Genomic DNA, 16968 nt, shown 5'->3' with positions numbered 1-16968 from the left:
GAGGCTCCGGAAGGGAGCGGGCAGCCGGCCTATGAGTAACTGGCAGGTGCGACCTGCACAGTAAGCTCCACCAAGGCTCTGAAGGAGCAGCCTGTCGCACCAGGCTTGGAGATGCTGGCAGGCGCGACGTGCACAGTAAGCTCCACCTAAGTTCTGAAGGAGCAGCCTGTCCCACCGGGCTCAGAGATGCTGGCAGGCGCGACCTGCACAGCAATGTCCGTTTAAAGCTCCGAAAGGGAGCAGTTTGGCAAGCGTGGGGCCAAAGATGTGGACAGGCACGGACTGCAAAAGGACTGAAGCACCGATACGGAGGTTGACCCGGGCTCGGAGACGCTGGCAGGTAAGGTCTGCTTACTAACCTCCGTTAAAGATCTGAAATGGAGCAGCCTGGCGACCCGGGCTCGGAAACACTGGCAGCATAGTCTGTCTAGTACCTTCCACTGGCTCTGAAAAAGAGCAGGTTGGCGAACCGGGCTCAGTGACGCTGGCAGCGTGGCCTGCACAGCAACCGCTGAAAGTTCCGAAATGGAGCAGCTCGTTGGAACCGGCATCAGAGACGGTGGCAGCGTGGCCTGCACAGCAACCTCTGTGAAAGCTTCCAGAAGGAGCAGCTTGTCTATCCTGGTTCAGGGTAGACCAACTTGAAACTGGCTAGCCAAATGGATCATATTGGCCAGGGAAGCACTGCCTCAACATCTATGATGAGGTTATCAGGCTGCCCACAAGAGTGAGGAAGGTGCATTTCATTGTATAGGATGTCTCCTGCTTAAGAGGCAGGGAGTTTGAGGATTCCCTCATTACATGCTAAATTCTTTCACCCCGGCTAAAAAAAGTTGCCAGCTCAATGGAACATCATTTGCCATCCTCTCGGGGATATGGTAAACCAGTAAAGGCCGAACTGGCATGTAGCATTTTTATCTGACTTGCAGGTACGTGTTGTAAAAACATAAGGGATAAAAATAAGTAAATAAATAATATAAATAATTAATAAAGCAAAAGCTCCGTAAGGGAGCAGTTTGGCGAACCAAGTTCAGGGTAGGCCAAGGCCAAAATGGCAAAATGTCCAAATGGACAATATTACAATACAATACAATACAATACAATACAATACAATACAATACAATACAATACAATACAATACAATACAATACAATACAATACCGTTTATTTGTCATTTGAACCTCACATGAAGTTCAAACGAAATTTGGTTTCTGCAGTCAAACAAGAAAAGAACCAAGACACACACCAACACAATTTACACAAACATCCATCACAGTGAATCTCCTCCTCACTGTGATGGAAGGCAAAGTCTTGTCTCTCCCCTGCTCTCCATTCCTCTCCCGAAGTCAAAGTCAAAGCCCCCGGTGGGCGCTAGCAAGTCCGCGGCCATTTAAAGCCACGCCGGGCGATGTAAGGCCCAGCTCCAGGTCACTCTCAACCCCGCAATTCGAGCGGGAGAAGTCGCCTTTGCCGGTGCCTCGCAAAGCAGTCTCCCACCGGGGACCCGCGAGCTCCCGGTGTCACCATCCACCGGAGTCGGGTCGCAGCAGCGCGCCACCGCAGCTCTCCATGCTCCGAAGCCGGCCAGCTCCACGATGGTAGATCCGCAGCTCTGCAGCTCCGCAGGCTCCGTGACTTGAGCTGTCGTTCCGGTTGGAGGCCGCTCCACGGTGCTAGGCCCCAACGGCAACGGAGACCCGACAGGGAAAAGGTAGGGTCCCCGTACAGGGAAGAGATCTAAAAGTTTCCCCCACCCACCCCCCCGCCCCCCACACATACACAGTCTAAAACCCACCACAAACTATACACTCAACAGGACAATAAAATAAAAAAAGACAGACGGACTGCAGAGGCCGCTGCGACGTCGGTCGCGCCGCCAACTCACTTGGGCATATTGGGCAGGAAGGTACTGCCTCAACATCCATTGAGGATATCATCTGTAGGCTCCCAATACTGGAAATCCTGATTGAGAGGCTGGTCGAAGGGAATGTGTTGCGCACACTGGCGACCGAGACAGGCAGTTCCAGTCAGAGGTTTGCGGCAGCAATACCTAGTTCAGGGTTGCATTATGATATCTCCCACTCTGAGGAGAGGTGTTTTGAGGATTATTCGTGGAGACTCTGACTGTGAGGTAGTTGACAGTGAACTCAAATTCCCACATCAAATGGATGATCTGCTTCAACTCAAGTCTTATAAGGGTCTGCTGGCACTTGTGACTAAATTTGCTTTCCCTTTGGGCATAGGAGAACCATTAGAGGAAGAACTGGCAAGTAGCATTGCTTACTTGACTTCTCATCAGTTGATTGAGAAGATCATGCAGGACACTGTTGGAAAGTATGCTAGTCTTGATTTCTGCCAGACACTGCAGGTCCGCAGGTTAATGCCACCATTTGGGGCTATCTGAAGGGTAAAACAAAGTCAAAAGCCTTTAAATACCAGCGAGTTCAGAGAATTCTCAAAAGAGGATTATGGCATTTGCAAGGTCAGAGGAGGGAACTCAGCTGTCTGAATTGCAGTAGATGCCTTAGCACTTTTGGGTAATGCACAGTTGTGGTAGGATGATACAGGCCTGAGATCAACCCAATATATGCTAATTTTGTGCAAGCCTAGTATGTGCAGTCTGCAAGTATCTCTTTGGAGAAGACTTGGGCTAGCAAGTAAAAGACTTGCAAGAGGAATTCAAGGCTGCGGCAGGTGTGGTAAACACACCCTCTGTGGGTAAGACTCCCGTTTACCTGCATGCATATCATCCCTACCTAACGAGTGGCAAATACCGCAACACTGAGGCTGGTTGGAGCACCAGGCCTACACAATTAAAACCAAGCCAGAGGGCTTTTTATTCACAGGTTTTAGCACTCACCAATGAGGCAGCGCACTTCACACTCAGTATTGTTCCCCAGCTGACCACGATGCCTGAACCAAGGGGACAGAGCAAAGTCTAGGGTCAGTTGACTCTACTGATCATGCATTTAAGGCCATTTTTGGTGGTGTCAGTCTCAGGGGTTGCTGGATCTTGGTGGTGGGGGGGGGGGGGGGTGATAATCACCTTTTGTCTATGATTTTATTGGCAGCCTTGGTGGTTTTATAGCAAGTGCTTTCTTAGACACTGCCTTGATCACATCTACAGCTACCGTTTGTCTCGTCATGGACAGCAAAGCGACAATGAGGTGGAGGCCGTTGTGGTATGCGAATATTATTCCATCAGTCGCATGAGATGTGCTGACGATATTCAAGTCGGCGATAGGTTGAGATGGTTCAACAACAGGTGGGGACAGATAACCTCCTATCTTTCCATTTTACAAATCATAAACGGTTATAAGATTCAGTTTCTGGCTGATTAATTTCCTCTGCGGCAAGAAAAGCCAGGATTTCCATGCATACGGTCTAAAGAGGAAACGATGGCTATCCAAGTTGAAACAGAGAATTTTCACAATAGGATGAGCAGTCTGCCCGTGAACAAGAGGGGTATATTTCTAATATCTTCTCAAGGTTGAAGAAAAGTGGAGGATGCCAAATCATTCTAGGATTTGGCTAGTCTGTACATGTGCTTGGTATAACCATTTTAAGATGGATAATTTTCATTCAGCAAAATAGCTGATTACAGAGGATTGCTTTAGGGCCTCAATCGATCTCGAAGATGCATACTTTTCCATATCAATACACAAGATTCACAGGATATATCTGGCAAGGCCAGTTGTGGAAGTTTTAGGCTCTACCTAAAGGGTTGACTTCAGTCCTAGGCTATTTACAAAGATTCTAAAGTCAATGTTGCCCTACTCAGATATAAGGGCATTTTGTCATGGAGTTTATAGAAGACATGCTTATTGTAGGGAAAAGATCCAGTGTTATAGAGTTAACTGTTTCAGCAATCAAGGCATTCCTAGAATATCTAGGGTTTGTTATTCATCCAGGAAAGTCCATATTGGAGCCGGCATTACATATTTAGATTTTGTCATAAACTCTGCAGAAATGTCTCGGACCCTACTCACAGATAAGACTCAGGATATATATCAGTAGATGCCTCCTAAGATAATTCAAGACGAGGCAGCATGATTTATAGTAGTGCCAAATTGGCTGCTGAAAGAAGCTCCTATATTTGCTCGAAGGCACGAGCGGTGGCTAGTTCAACCTATTTCTCGTGCATCTATCACTGCATGGTTGTATGGAAAGTTTTGTGAAGAGACACATGTGAGCTACTTTTAAACAGAAGTAGCGGAGGTTTGTGGTTTTCTTTCAGTTTGGGTTTAAGAGAAGCGACTATGTTATAGCGCAATTAACACTGCTCGTATTGCTTTGTCGTTGTATCTAGTACTATAAATGGGACAATAAATGATTGGTTCTCACCCACTGTTGACTAAGGTTATGGAAGGAGTCTTTTATATGAACACTCTAAAGCCCAGATACAAAGTAGTGTGAATGAGTAATCAGCATAAATTTTTATGCAGATTATCATCAGCTGTATCCCTAACGTTGGAGCAGTTACTCTTAAGATAATCATGCTTATGACATTGATTTCAGCACGAAGAGCACAGTCTTTACCCAATCTCCGTCTGGATCACTCGGTCATATCTGACAAGAGGCTAGCATTCTATGTGAATGAACTCATAAAGCACAACAGGCACGGTTGGGTACAAGTTGGAGTTAACAGCATACCCACCAGATCGGAGATTGGGGGTGTTTATTATGTAAAAAGATACACTGAGGTTACTAAGAACCTATGAGATGAAGGAAAAGTTTCTTCATAGTTATATATTAGTTTCACAAGGTATTGTTGGTGCAGACTATTTCAAGATGATAGAGTGTAAGTAGCTGAAAGCAGGAGTGAATACAAATAATTTCAAGTCTCACTACCAGGGCGGCTGGCTTGTCAGCAGCCAATAGAATGGATATTCCCCTTTGATCACTTTCTTGCAACAGCAGGAGGCTCAGATAAACGCACTTTCAGAAGTTATAAATTTTCGTTGAACATGTCTGGACGGTTGCAGATAGTATTCTGAACAGTGTTGCATGAGCTATTGTCCAACCCAAAGGCAATTGGGACTGTAGTCCAATTAAGGGCGATGTACATGTGTGTAAATCTAGCATCATGTTGTTAATGGCCATGTCTTTTCGACCATTTATGGTTTATCTGTTTAGTTTTTCACATACAGATTGGTTTACTGCATGAAACCACAGAGCTTGAAAGGTTTCACGTAGTCTCATCACGAGACTTCGATGTAAAATAGAAAGATTGAATGAGAACTTACCGTTTGAAGTTTGATCTTTATTTTATGAGAAGTTGAAGTGAGGGACTACGTGCCCTCCACTCCCAACCCCGAATCTCATAAAGATCATTTGGTAAGTCAAGCGTTATTAATCTTTCTATTGTTTAATTTGGTGCAAGTGGTCTGTGGTTTCATACAGTTGCTTTGAAGATTGATGCCTATGCGGGCTGGTGGGTTCTTCACGTAGTCTCTCACTCCAACTTCTCATAAAATAAAGATCAAACTTCAAACGGTAAGTTTTCGATTAATCTTTCTATTCCCATACCCTGAGCAAAATATGCTGTTCATTCGCCCTATGTATTCCCCTCATGATTTTATACAATTCTATAAGATCACTTGTATGCTAAAACATCATTAATCTTGTGCACATCACAATTCACATTCACAAATATGTACATGGACCACGGATGCAATTTATGGACTTTAAAGAGTATTTGTGGTGTCCAAATAAATAAATGCAATTGAACTCTTGATCTCAACATGCATCTTACACAATTCACAAATAATCATCAAGCTGGGTAAAGGAATTTGTGCAGAATTTCTCCAGATGCCTGTTACATCTTCAGTGGTAGGCAAAAAAGATACCTTTCCATACTATCTTTTTTATCTCAATGATTTCTTCTGAAGTTACAGTAGCGATTTGGAAAACCATCATAAAGGTTTCATCTATTTAAGCTTCACCAGATTTGCCTGACACCCAGAGTCTCTGACACAGAAAACAACCTTATTGGCCTTTTCGGGATCACATTTAAGGCTAGAAAAGCTTCATGTATCTCAGTGGCCAAAGGAGAATGCAAGACTTGAAGTCCAGAGTGAAGCATCTACCTAAGACAGAAAATGATGTTGATTTGTCAGCTGTGCTCAATGTTCAATTGAAGTACTCATCATCTAGAATGCAGAAAAAAGTTAATATTTCAGATTAATGATTGTATCACCATTGGCAGTCCAGTTTTATTATCAATGTACCTGTCCAACTGTCTTTTAATTATTGTCATTATAACTACCTTTACCATTATGTCTGGCTCATTCCATACACAGGCCACCCTCTGTATGAAATGTTTGCCCCTCAGCTTAAACCTAGTTCTTGACTCCCCAAACCCTAAAAAAAGACTGTGTGTATTCACCCCATCTATGTCAATCGTGATCTTATACACATAAAATCAGTCTCCTATGCTGCAAGGAATGAAATTCTAGCCAAAAACTTGGTCCCTCAAGTCCTGGCAACTTCCTCATAATTTTTTTAAAAATTCTTCCCAGTTTAAAGGCATCTTTCCTATTCCAGTGTGATCAAACTGATACATTACACCTATTGCGGCCTCATCAACATATATTACAACTGCAGCGTATGGTGCTAACTTCTATACTCAATGCCTTTATTAATGATGGCAAGCATACCCAATGTCTTCATCACTACCCTGTCCACCTGTGCCTAGAAATGAAGTGGCACGGCGAGTAGAGCTACTGTGTCACAGTTCCAGAGATCCGGGTTCAATCCTGTCCTTGAGTGCTGTCTGTGTGGTTTGCATATTCTCCCTGTAACCGTGTGGGTTTCGTCCGGGTGACAATCATAGTCATAAGTGTCATAGTATGGAAAGGTCCTTCGGCCCAACTTGCCCACATCGATCAACATGTTCCATCTACAATAGTTTCATGCCAGCATTTGGCTCATATCCCTCTAAACTTGTCCTATCCAAGTACCTGTCTAATTGCTTCTTAAACATTGTGATAATCCTTGCCTTAACTACCTACTCCGCAAGCTCATTCCATACACCTACCACCCTTTGTGTGAAAAAGCTACCTCTCAGATTCCTATAAACTCCTTACTCCTTCACCTTAAACCTCTGCCCTCTGGTTCTTGATTCCCCTACTCAGGGTATGAGATTCTGTGCGCCTATCCGATCTATTCCTCTCATGATTTTATACACCTCTACAAGATCTCCTCTCTTCCTCCAGCACCCCAAGGAATAGAATGCCAGCCTGCTCAACCTCTCTGCACAGCTCAGGCCCTCGAGTCCTGGCAACATCCTTGTAAATCTTCTCTGCACCATTTCCAATTTAACAGCATCCTTCTTATAACATGGTGCCCAGAACTGAACACAATACTCTAAATTCAAACAACGGGACATGACTTGAGAATTAAGGGACAGAATTATAGGGGTAACATGAGGGGGAACTTCTTTACTCAGAGAGTGGTGGCTGTGTGGAATGAGCTTCAAGTGAGGGTGGTGGAGGCAGGTTAGTTTTTATCATTTAAAAATAAATTGGATAGTTATATGGACGGGAAAGGAATGGAGGGTTATGGTCTGAGCGCAGGTATATGGGACTAGGGGAGAATACGTGTTCGGCACGGACTAGAAGGGTCGAGATGGCCTGTTTCCGTGCTGTAATTGTTATATGGTTATATGGTATATGCGGCCTCACCAACATCTCATATAATTGTAACATGGCCTCCCAACTTCTATACTCATAAAACTATGTTTCAGTTTCCTTCCACAGGCATGGATGAGGAAATGGTACAACACAGAACTAGTGTGAATGGGTGATCAAAGGTCAATGTAGACTCAGTGGACTGAAGGGCCTGTTTCCTCTAAAACTGAGAACCAAAAATGAAATTTGAAACCCTGGCTGTAGCACTAATCCTGCCATATACTAATGACAGCTCTCTTCACTCTAAATTTGAAACTCTGAATGAAAAATTACCTTGGAGATTGACTGGAATGAACTACTGCTGTTTTATGTTAGGTTTAGCACCACCAGTCCAGGCTGAATTTCTGTGCAGGAAAGAACTGCAGATGCTGGTTTAAATCGAAGGTAGACACAAAATGCTGGAGTAACTCAGCGGGTGAGGCGGCATCTCTGGAGAGAAGGAATGGGCGATGTTTCGGGTCGAGACCCTTCTTCAGACTCATGAGACGTTTTGGGTCGAGACCCATCTTCACACCAAATTTAAATTACCAGTGTTCATGTTATTGAAGGAGTTCGGGATTCATTTTGTTGGGAATTACAAAATAGGTTTAAATGCGCTAGTCAAGCACCCTGCCAAAGTAACGTGTTTAACTTCTACCTTTCTTTCTCGTGATTGTAACAATGTTGTTGGAAGCTCCACAGAAAGCCTGGAGAACAACTGTTTACATTGACTAAAAAAAGGCTCCACTCTGCTCCCAGGATCTACCCTGCATTTTCACTGCACATTCTGATCTTCCTCTCCGTGATCTTGCATTATTAGTCCTCACCAGAGGCTTCAGATTTGTCCTCTTATGATCCTAACTTTTTGAATACACAATTTATCACCTCTCCTATCTCCTTCTTTCTCCTCTCTGGAGAGAAGGAATGGGTGAGTTACGGGTCAAGACCCAATTTCTGTGCATATCTCTTAAATAAAACCTACAAACGTATTTAAGGGCAATTTTGACTAACAATTTAATGGGATCTTCATTGAATAAAGGTTCTCCGTTTGAATTAACAGAGTTAGCCGCAGTCAAACTTAACAGTAATTTTGGCGAATAAGAAATTTGCAATTTTACAAAAAATAATTAACAAATCAGTTCACATCATGATCTATTTGCAAATGTTGGTAATTAATTAAATTATGAATTCTAATCACATTGTTTCCAATTATTTCATTAGCCTGACTCGGAAATTATGTCTATTAAATTAAACCTGCATTCTGAGACGAACCCTGACACTTCTGATCAGTAAACATTTTTTCATCAAAAGTAAAATCACTTCAGTGGGATTCCATTATTTACAGACATTCATTAATTGATTTCTATGGTTAGTGTTGCAGCCAAAGTCATTACACCATTTAATTACTCTGTCTGAAGAATAACATTCAGAAATCCCATAGCTTCATTAAAGAACAAAAACTCTCTGAACGATAATTGCTGCAGTAAAAACCATTTTAGATATTGCTTCAAATAACAATTATTCACTTCTGCTGCCATTGCCTTTCAAAATTCATACAAGGAGATGCAATATAATAGGAAGCCCTTGCTGCAAGGAACTGGATGTGGATAACTGAAGCTTTGAGTAATGAACACAATAAGTTCAATGCCCCCAAAGGTCAAAGTTAAATCGATAATAAAATACTGAACGAGGAATGTGTATAAAAGCAAAGAGGGTATAGGGTTGGTGCCATACAAAATCCACATTAAACTTAAACCGTGAACAAATTTATAGCTTTATCTTCACATTTGGGAAGAGGCGGAGATTTCAGGAGATCTTTAGAGATGTTGTTATCGTGACCATCTTTAAGAAAGCAGACAAATCTGACTGTGGTAATTGCAGTTGGGTCACCTTGCTGCCCCTGGGAAAGTCTACATCAGGATCATTCACGTTTGATTTCTCCCAGTGACCAAAGAGATGCTCCCTGGTTCAATGTGGATTCTGTCCATTGAAGGACCCAATAGTTCTTCATCATGTGAGAGCTCAAGAAAATTGCAAGGAGCAGCACCAGCCACTGTTCATGGCCTTTTTCAAACTCAATGATGCCTTTGCCTCTATCAATTGGGAGGGACTGCAGACCATCCTCTGAAAATTGTCCTGCCCACAGAACATATTCTCATACACTTGCTTCACATGGCATGTAAACCATGATATTAACCAATAGGCCTATAAAACCCGGCAAATAATGCCAACGTATTGTCCCTACACATTTACCAATATTTATCGCATAAATGTTGAATATCACCAAACTACTTCAGTAGGACTACAGCACTATTCTGATCCAATGGCAAAGCTGTTCAACTTACAGCATTTATACTGTAGAGCCATTGTTATTAAAACATCCATATTGAAGCTACAGTGTGCAGATTATATTGGTGTTTATACATATTTACGAGGCTCCATGCCAGCATCAACTCTTTCACTGAAGCATACTAGCACGTGGGTCTTATACTCAACATCTGAAAGTCCAGCATCTTGTCCCAACCTGCTCCTTCTGCACCGTCCTGTCCTTTGACAATTAAGGTTCATAGCAAGACCTCTCCCACTTTTACAGCAAAGGCAAGCAAGATGAAATTCACCACCATCTTCACTGTGTCAGCATAGCCTTTGGTCAATTCAGGGAAAGGGTGCTTGAAGATCAAGACGGTGTACCTGTCACAAAGCTCTTGGTCTGCCTGGCTGCAGTCATCCCTACCATCCTACATGCTTCCACGGCCTATATTTCCTTCAACAGGTGTTTCTAGGCTTTGGATAAAAATACTACCAATGCTTTCTCTGCAAAATCCTCCCAATTTGCTGTTGTTACGACTCCCGAATGCAAGTACTTCAGAGCCGCGTAACACAAGTCAAAAACCAGGTTCAGGTTCAAAAACAGTTTTAATTATTCATTGGAACACAAAACTCAAACCTGATTTAAACAACCCAGTCAGGGATATGGATAAACTGACAAACAATTTAACAATGCTCCAGCCAGCCACGCAATGGGCCGTCGAACCGGAGACTCCAAAACCTGCCCAAAGAGATACAACCCTGAAACCAAAATACACGAAAACTCTAAGGTCAGCCCTTATCCGTCCCAATTCAATATCTGTTAACAAGGAATGGTGAAAGTACACAAAGTTCTATGCCATGTGGTCAGGCTTTTCTCGGCCCACACCAGCAGTCTGCTCATCAGTCAGGGTCGACGAAGAAGAGAGAGAATCCTGGGAAGCTCTGGTATTTATACTTCAGATGAGTCACCCGTCACCTGACGCAGCTTGGCCAATCGGGTACAGGAGCCTTTAACCCCTCGATTCCAGACTCACAGCCACGAGGCCTGCACTTGGGAGAGAAACAGAGAAAGGTAAGTACATAGCATTCACCAGGAGGGGGAAGCGCCTAACACCCCCACCCAAAGATACTGAATAAGTTTCTGAAAATGAACTAAAAAACACCACCAAATTTCAGCAACTATTCAGTAGCACAGACTTCACTGGCGCGACAATGCATCAGCCAATACATCATCCTTGCCACGGATATGCCAGTCAAATGAGACAACCGCAAGGGAAGCGTCTCCAAAGCCTCAGAGTTACTCAGCTTTCCCTGCGTTACTGCCACAGACAACCGTGCCTCCCCCACATCACCACCCGTGTCAGGGGGCAGCACCACTGCAGCCAAAACAGGCTTAGAAGGACATAGCTCTGACCCATCAACCTCCACAGGCTCCTGCTCATGGTACTGTTTCATCATGTTGACATGACAGAGCTGAGTCTTACGCCTCCGATCAGGGGTACCAATAACGTAATCCCTCTCACCAACCTTCTTAACCACCTGATAGGGACCGCTATACCGAGCCTGCAGACTGGAACCAGGAATAGGCAACAACACCAGGACCTTGTCACCTGGAGAAAAATTCCTACTAGAAGCCTTCCTGTCGAACCAGTCCTTCATCCTAGACTGAGCAGAGGCAAGATTACCCATTGCCAGTTCGCATGCCCTCCTCAGTCTAGAGCGAAAAGTACAGACGTGGTCTAAAATACTACGCTTTGTATCCTCCTGCAACCATTTCTCCTTCAGGACCCTCAACGGACCACGTACAGTATGCGCGAACACCAGGTCAGCAGGACTGAACCCTAAAGACTCCTGCACGACCTCACGCACCGCAAACATAACTAGATGAACTCCCTCACCCCAGTCTTTTTCAAACTCCAGGCAGTAAGTCTTCAACATAGATTTCAAAGTCTGGTGAAACCTCTCGAGAGCTCCCTGGCTCTCAGGATGATACGCACTGGAGTAACAATGCTTAATATCTAACAACTTCATTACCTGACCAAAAACCTTCGACATGAAGTTGGTACCTTGGTCACTCTGCACAACCTTGGGCAAACCGAACAACGAAAAAAACTTAGTGAGAGACTTAACAATTGCAGGGGCAGTAATTCTACGCAAAGGGACCACCTCCGGAAAGCGGGTAGTCGCACACATAATTGTTAATAAAAACTTGTTGCCCACCCTTGTCCGAGGTAGAGGGCCCACACAATCAACTAGAATCCGCTCAAACGGCTCACCAACCACAGGGATTGGATATAAAGGCGCAGGAACAATCGATTGGTTCGGCTTTCCTGCCACCTGGCAAATGTGACAACACCTGCAGTGCTGTTTCACGTCCTTTTTCAACCCTGGCCAAAAAAAATTCCGTAAGATGCGGTCATACGTCTTATTGACCCCTAAATGTCCACCCAGAGGACCATCATGAGCCAAACAGAGTATCTCGTCCCTATACCGACGAGGCATCACAATCTGATCAACCACGCTCCAATCATCATGCCCAGATATATCCAAGGGAGACCACTTTCGCATCAGTAAGCCATCCCTTAGAAAATACCCCTTTGCTGTGGAATCCATATCCCCCTCAGGCACTGCGCAGTCGAACAGGTCAGATAAACCTGGATCACTCTTTTGCTCCTCAACCAGCCGGTCACGTGACAGTGACACCGGCACATTTCCAGACACTATCCCATCTTGAGATGGAGAAACACCCTTCACAACACAGGATCTATCATCCTGATCCCCAAAAATGCTCTCACTCAGGTCCACCACATCCTCAAACTTCGCCTGGCTTTTAGCCATAGCCCTCGTGACAACACAAGCTGCGAAGACCTTTGGATGCTGCATAGCCAATCTATCAGGACTCTGCACCATCGGAACAGCCGTCACCTCAGGAGTGACTAAAACTCTACCTCCTGCCAAGTCATTCCCCAAAATCACAGAAACTCCCCCAACGGGAAAACACGGCCGTAACCCAACAGTTACCCGGCCTGAAACCAACTCGGACTCGAGACGCACGGTATGCAAAGGCACTACCATGTCATCCATCCCGAATCCTACCACTGGGACACTTGACCCAACCGATGATTCCCCAGAAAACGGCAGTACCCCATCCAATATAAAGGACTGAGTAGCACCAGTATCACGCAAGATGGATACTGGAACTCTCTCACCCCCATCCTCTAGAGAAACAAAACCAGTCATGATGAACGCAGAATAATTCCTACACTCATCAGACTCAGGCGCCTCAGGTACGACAGGTGCCTTCTGTGTACCCACCAAATCCACAGGCTTTGCATTTTTCTGCTTCAGAACGGGACACGACTTTAACATGTGCCCTCTCCTTCTACAATAGTAGCACACAGGACCTTCATTAGTCCTTACATTTCCGTCAACCTTATCAGCTCGGACCTCCCCCTGTATCAACGTGTTGCCATTTGCAGGCACAGAAACAGCTTTGACACTGCCACCGGCGACACCACCACGATCAACCGGCCGTGCACCAAAACTATAGGATCGCCCAACAAAATCAGATTTATGAGTCAATACATACTCATCTGCCAACACCGCAGCCTTAGACACCTCATTCACCTTCTGCTCATTAAGGTAAGTAGTAACCCTCTCAGGGAGACAGTTCTTAAAGTCTTCCATAATCATCAAGGCCCGCAGTAGCTCAAAATCCTTCACTCCTTGAGAAGCGCACCACCTGTCAAAAAGTGCCTCCTTCTCCCTAGCAAACTCCACATAAGTCTGACTATCAAACTTCCTAAAGCGCCGGAACTTCTGCCGGTATGCCTCTGGAACTAATTCATAAGCCCTTAATACTGTAGACTTCACACACTCATAGTCCAGACTGCTTTCAACAGATAAAGACGAGTACACCTCCCGTGCTTCACCCACAAGGACACACTGCAATAGCAAGGTCCACACGTCCCTAGGCCACTTCAAGGACAAAGCCACCCGTTCAAACACTGTGAAATACTTGTCCACATCCTCCTCACGAAACGGGGGAACCAGGCGGATGTTCTTGCTCATATCAAACTCCCGTTCCCTAGAAGAAACCCGGGAATTATCTATTTCTTTTTCCCGCAGCTGAAATTCAGCCCTTTTGGTTTCCTCCTCAAGCCGTTTCATTTCAAGAACATGAATGAGCTCTTTCTCTTTTAACAAAGAGGCAATTCTCTGTGACTCAAGCTCCATCTCCTTCAGTTTAATGACGGCCTCCATGTTCTGAACTGGCTGAACAGAAGGTGGGGGACTGTCTGCACCACCAGGCAAAACCCCACCCTCCACCAACGCAGCCCACAACTCCGATTTAATGGAGTGTTTCTTTGAATGCTTGTCAATAGTCACGGCATAGTTCTCAGCCACCAAAATCAAATGCTCCTTCGTACATCTATCAAATAACTCCCGACTAGGAGCCTCAACAAATTCTTTCACCTTAAATTCCATTTCTAATGTAGCACCAAACCACCAGCTAAAACTTGGGCACTAATGCTACCACAAACAGGGAAGAAAAAATTCCCTCACAACACACAGACTTCCTCAGTCCAGAAGCCTACCAAAAAACCCCCCTAAAAACGTCTAGGGTCCTCAGAACTTAGGACGAGCCCCCATTTTGTTACGACTCCCGAATGCAAGTACTTCAGAGCCGCGTAACACAAGTCAAAAACCAGGTTCAGGTTCAAAAACAGTTTTAATTATTCATTGGAACACAAAACTCAAACCTGATTTAAACAACCCAGTCAGGGATATGGATAAACTGACAAACAATTTAACAATGCTCCAGCCAGCCACGCAATGGGCCGTCGAACCGGAGACTCCAAAACCTGCCCAAAGAGATACAACCCTGAAACCAAAATACACGAAAACTCTAAGGTCAGCCCTTATCCGTCCCAATTCAATATCTGTTAACAAGGAATGGTGAAAGTACACAAAGCTCTATGCCATGTGGTCAGGCTTTTATCGGCCCACACCAGCAGTCTGCTCATCAGTCAGGGTCGACGAAGAAGAGAGAGAATCCTGGGAAGCTCTGGTATTTATACTTCAGATGAGTCACCCGTCACCTGACGCAGCTTGGCCAATCGGGTACAGGAGCCTTTAACCCCTCGATTCCAGACTCACAGCCACGAGGCCTGCACTTGGGAGAGAAACAGAGAAAGGTAAGTACATAGCATTCACCAGGAGGGGGAAGCGCCTAACAGCTGTAAAACTGGGATGTTGGGATGTTGGATGGGAAAGGTTGCTGAATAAATGTCAAAATGCCCGCACTTCTCCCTCCTGGCACTCGTTCCGAGCCACTTTGTTTGCATGCCTGATGTCAAACTCCTGAAATAGACACTTTATTACAAGCGTTGTTATAGGCAAAGGTTGCCTGCCAGAGGAAAAGATTCAAAGATGTGCCGAAACTGTCCTCCAAGAAATGCAAAATCCCCACTGATTCCTGGAAGTTCCTGGTCCATGACAGCTCACAATGGAGAAGGAACATTCAGGATGCTATTAGAAACTATTGCCCAGTGGCAAGAGCAGGCCACTTCACAAACTACCCACCCTGCAGCCACCTGCCATGGTATCTGCGGAAGAGTTTGCTGTTATTATCGCATTGGTCGCATCAATCACTTCAGAACCAACAAAGCTGGAGTGGAAGGAGGTTATCCTCGATCCTGCAGGAATGCCCAAGAAGGACAAATCTAATTAGATAAAACACCAACAGGTATTCAGCTGCCTATGACCTCGATATCCACAATAAGTCCACGACACGTGACAATGATAAAAAATACCAACATCAAAATGTGCATCAAATGCATAATGACTTTCAATATAAAAAATCAGAAACAATAAACATCACTCTTCAAATGAATAGATTATCATGTGACTTTACTGTTTAGAACCCCGTGTGAAGTATGAACTGCCGTGCAGATTATCTCCCTGAATTTTATGCTGTCTTTCATCACTCACATTCAATATTCATCCATCATTTTCCATATTCATGTTCTACTTTTCAGTACTTCCATTACCGCTTGCTGAACCTTTACAACATTTTCTCCTTTCATCTTCTTCGAGTCATTTTCTTACAATTTGAGATCCATGTCCATTATTTAATGTTTTCACAGAATTGAAACAGGCTATTGGCTCCATGTCAGTGTGCATTTTTCACCATCATCTTTTCCATTATCTAGATATCGTTCTGTTCCTTTTCCCAAGTACTGAGTAGCTTTCTTCTAATTTCATTCATAACAGTTGTATCAACAATTCCTCCTGAGTAGTGAGTCCACTCTCTAAAAACTCTAAGTAAAGTTTTCCTGAAATTTCCAATCGCTATCTTTATAAGTGCTCACCGTTCTGGTTTCACCTGCACACATGAAGCTATTCTAACTTTAACAATACTGAACAGAAGATAGAAGATTGAAGATAGAAACAAAATGCTGGAGTAACTCAGCGGGACAGGCAGCATCTCTGGAGAGAAGGAATGGTTGAAGTTTCGGGTCGAGACCCTTCCCTCGACCCGAAACGTCACCTATTCCTTCTCCAGAGATGCTGCCTGTCCCGCTGAGTTATTCCAGCATTTTGTGTCTATTTTCGATTTAAACCAGCATCTGCAGTTCTTCCCTTGATATGTACATATTTCCTGATAGCTACATCTTCTTTATTCTGCTTTTGTCAGTGCCCCTACCTGCTTTACATAATAAAGAGTCCACGATCATTTACATCATCAAGTAAATAAAATTTCCATACAATTTCAGATAGCTTCAATATTTTTTTAATTCAGTTTTTTTGAGAAATTAGTTCATTTTAAAATGAAACTCTTAACATGTTGTTAAGTAATGAATGATAGATCTGTATTCCTAATCTTTTAACTCCTCTGTCATAAAAAAAACTGATGTGGGTTGTGTAAGTTTTTTATAGCAGCTTATTGAACATGATATGTAGACATTGTTAAGATTGGAATAGC

This window comes from Amblyraja radiata, chromosome 1 (assembly GCF_010909765.2).
Source record: "Amblyraja radiata isolate CabotCenter1 chromosome 1, sAmbRad1.1.pri, whole genome shotgun sequence".
In the NCBI taxonomy this organism is placed as follows: Eukaryota; Metazoa; Chordata; class Chondrichthyes; order Rajiformes; family Rajidae; genus Amblyraja; species Amblyraja radiata.
This window is presented reverse-complemented; position numbering follows the sequence as displayed.